Below are 4,202 nucleotides of genomic sequence, written 5' to 3' on the forward strand. Positions count from 1 at the left end.
CTGATGAACCTACATTAATACATTATCACCTAAAGTCCATAGTTTATATTAGGGTTCACTCTCGGTGTTGTACATTCTATGGATTTGGACAAATGTATAATGACATTTCTATCCTCAGAAACTGTACAAGTTATTCTCCATTACAGAGGGAAATTTTTATAAATATATATATATATTAAGAACTAGTTCTTAAAGCCAAGTTATCATAATCAAACTGCTTCAACTCTTGGTGGATTCACAAAAATTCACATTGCTGTTGCCAATAACCTGTTTTCTTTCTTTTTTTTTCTTTCATAATTGAGATTTTATTGGTTGTTTTAAGGATCAGTACACAGACATCTCAATTTGTACACAATTCTCAACATACGTACCAAAAATCTAAAAAATCATGCAGTTGTGATTCTTTTCTGAACAGTTATTCCAGTGACTTTCCAGCTTAAAATTTAGGGGCAAATTTTCCTTCACAGGATATCAAGTACCAATATCTTCAAATATTGATATGCTGTTACACCGTAAGTTCCACTAATTCACAATTTAATATCATATACACTACATACTCAAATTGTCAATCGTTCACAGCACATTAACAGTTACTAGAAGAACTGGACTACCACGACCAAAGATGTTACAGAGTGCACAAAAATCTGCCCAGGAGAGCCAAGACCAAGGGGTGAGTGGTTTGCTTTAGGAAACAATTCTACCAAAAACCACATCGGAAGAGAAGTAATTTAAAGTGTTTAAGACATTAAATGCACAACTGACTCCAAACTGCCATTTAGTATGCTTTGTATTATAGGATAGAAAAGCTACCCTCCATCTGTGGAATGTTAAGCTGACACCCAAGACAAGCAAAGCCTCCCATATTCAATATCCCACTATTTTCTGGTTGTACCAAAAAATAAACGAGCAAATGATTTCACCTCTTAAAAAAAAGCATTTACACTTAAAAAAATGGAATGAGGTGGGATTCCCTCCTTTTAAAAAATGTTTCTAGAGCTACTAAAAAACCTGCATTTACAAAAGAGTTGATAAAAATATTCCTCTGGATTGTACAAGAAGGGAGACAGGGGCCCCTGATAGGACCAGGTGTGTGATATTAATCAGACTTGGCTTCTTTCTCTCCTGCTTCGTCAGAAGCTGGGCTCTCCTCATTTTTAGTCTCTCCATTTTCTGCAGGTAAGTCTTCTTTAGTCTCTTGGTTAGCCACTTCAGCCTGTTTTCCCTTTGCTCCCCTTTTCCCTTTTGTTTTGCACTTTTTTGTCGGAAGATTTATCCTTTCCTGCCGCCTTTTTTGGCTTCGTTTCCACTTTTGCAGGAGCCGGTGTAGCTGACAACCTCGCCGACCTCCTCTTGGGCTCCTCCTTCGCCGTCCCCTCGGCGCAGCTGACCTTCCTCTTGGGCATCGTGGCGGCGGGGCGGGCGCGTGCCCGGTGCCTGGGGGCCGCGGCGCGCCGAGAGCCTTCGCGAAGCTGGGGGGCTTGGCCGCTGCCGCCCCAATAATCTGTTTTCTAATGCCTCAAATTTTTTTGACAGAGTTAACTGGAAGGCTTAGTATTTGTTTGGGATTTTGGTTTTGTTTTGGCTTATTTTGTTTACATTTTTTTAAGCAACAGAATAAAATAGCCGAATTGAAATAATATTCTACTAAATTAATCATTTGTTTGGTTGAACTAATTGACCAATTTTAATCATGACAGTGTTATTAAATACAGTATAAAGTGCCCTGACTGAAAATTAAACTTGCTCGAAATATGGAAATTTAGAAAATGTAATTATATGCATTACCTGTATACAGCAAAATTTGCATATCATTAATATACCCTCATCAGACAAGAAGGTAATACCATGCGGGCCGTTTAAGTAACCTGACAATACAGTGCGCTTTAAAAAGCTTTGAATACATGGAACTATACAGAATAATATTTATGTTACTAAACAGTGTGTAACAATGCGTGGCTCTTGAGTGCCACATCAATTGTTATTTAGGTTTTTAGCTTGTTCAGACATCTACCATTTCTTACAAGGATCAGGGAAGAAGCCAGACGGAGATCATGTTAGGCTGATGCTTGTCCCGGCAGATGGTCAAGCACCTTGTGTTGGTTTTCAGAGCCCCCTTCCCTTTGCCTGACCTTCCCTAGGTGTATTCCCCATATGTGCCTCCCTAGTGCCTCCCACCATACAACTTCTCTCACTATCAAAGCAGCCTCCCACCCCTCACCTAAACCTGCTCCAGGAAATGATGGCATAGACTCACTTTCATGTATAAATAGCTGACAAAGCTTCACTTGTTATCATTCCTGAGTTATATAAATTTTAGGTAAACAACTAATAAGCAAAGAGCATATTTGCAAAGATAAGCAAATAAGCATATTTAATTCTTAAATTTCAGGGTCCTGGCAAGTGAAAAAAGGATTTTTGCAGGATGGTGTGGGAACAGGGCGGGCAAGGGGTGGGTGTCTTTTCAGCGAAAAGGATAGGGGAAGCTTAGTAATCTCAAATTATTTTCAGAATTGCAGTAAATATTCCTATGTACTTAGGTCAGGTGAAACATTTCCCCATAAAATGTGACTGCTGGTATTTGCTTATATCAAATAGCTGAACAAGAGTCTGACCTACAGCTTGATAACTTAAACCATAATTATTTACAAGCCTTATTTTATCCTGAGTCACACCACCCCCCAAATTACGGTAATCTAGAGATAAATATTTGGTTGTCCACTGCACGTCGATGTTCATCTGTCATCTTTCACTCTATCCTTGTTGCCTATTTTACCCTGTCAACCCGATGCCTTGGCTCATACACGAAAGAGAAGAATTCCATTTTCTCATCCTAGCATTAAAAGAATGAAAATAGTAACTTTGTACTAGGCTAAGCAAGGAACAGGTCGAGAGACAAAGGGCCGGAAAATATGTGAGAATTAAGAGAATTGCCAAGAAAGTACTGAAGTCTCCTGATATGATGAGGCTGTTTGCTAAATCCTTCCAATGCTTCATGAACTATATAAAGAAAGAGCAACTTCCAGAGCAGCATTAGCCAAAATTCCAGTTCCTGTCTCTTGTCTCTGGCAATGGACCCAGAAAACAGTGTAAGATGCATCCACCAGGTTTGACAGCAGCTGTACAGCTAATGAGAGATGTTCACTATGTTTAATCATATATGTTCAATTGTGAGCACCAAGGGTCACTGGCATTTTAGGCTGCATTCCTCCCATGTAGTTTCCTTCCTCCCTCCCTCCCTTCCTTCCCCCCTTCCTTCCTTCTTTCCTTCTATTTTAAAAATATTTTCTATTTTCTTGTTTTCTATCACTTCAACCCAGTGGCCGTTCAGTGACCCCTACTGTGGTTCTGTTTTCCAGGAAAGGCCACATAAACAGGGCAAGAGCTCCCAAGAATTTATGGGAAAAGAGGAGCATTGCCTTGAATGGGTAGGAAGTTTTAAAATAAGCTGTGTCTGGGAGAGTCTAAAGGGTTCTCCCTAACCCAATGCCACTTCATTTCCATGATGGAGGCTACCACAGGTTGCAGGTTAAGAATTCAGATGAACCACACATGGGCAGACCTCCTGGATGAGGTAAAGAAAGACATCTTTTTTTCTGACAAGCCTCAATAAACCAGAATAAAGTTGTAGGATGTCCTTCACACAGACTAACAGAAACAAACAAAAACAACGTTTAATAGAAAGCAGCATAGTGCAGCAGGAAAAGCAGCTGCTGCGGAAACAGGAGGTGGGATTCTAATTGCTAGTGAGCTGTATAGCCTCAGATGTGTTGCTTACTCTGTGGCCCTGTTTCGCCAACTGCAAATCAAGTGAGCTGTGTTCAGGGATCATGGCTTTTTTATTGTTTAAACACTTCATGATACTAAGACTAGAAAAGTTGATTTAAACATCCTATGTGTATTACATTTCTATTGCTGCGTAACAAATTACCACAAATTTAGCAGCTTAACACAACATACATTTAATATCTCATAGTTTCCACGGGTCAGGAGTCAGGACTCAGCAAGGCTCTACAGGGCTGCAGTTTAGGTATGGACTGGGGCTCAATTCTCATCTAGAAGCTTAGTTCTCATATGGAAGCTCAGCTGGTGATCTGCTTCCAAGCTCATGAGGTTGTTGGCAACATTCAGTTCCTGTGGTTGCAGGACTGAGGGTCCTGACTTCTAGCTGGATGTCAGCTGGAGGCCACTGTCAGTATCTAGAA

At 40.2% G+C, this 4,202-nt stretch overlaps 1 pseudogene; it reads right to left on the reverse strand.

Moving 5' to 3' along the window:
• Positions 1-1,096: 1,096 nt before the first annotated feature.
• On the reverse strand, positions 1,097-1,403 carry LOC136126029 (non-histone chromosomal protein HMG-14 pseudogene; annotated as a pseudogene).
• Between the last annotated feature and the right edge of the window lie 2,799 nt (positions 1,404-4,202).

Source organism: Phocoena phocoena, chromosome 7 (genome assembly GCF_963924675.1).
Source record: "Phocoena phocoena chromosome 7, mPhoPho1.1, whole genome shotgun sequence".
Taxonomy (NCBI): Eukaryota; Metazoa; Chordata; class Mammalia; order Artiodactyla; family Phocoenidae; genus Phocoena; species Phocoena phocoena.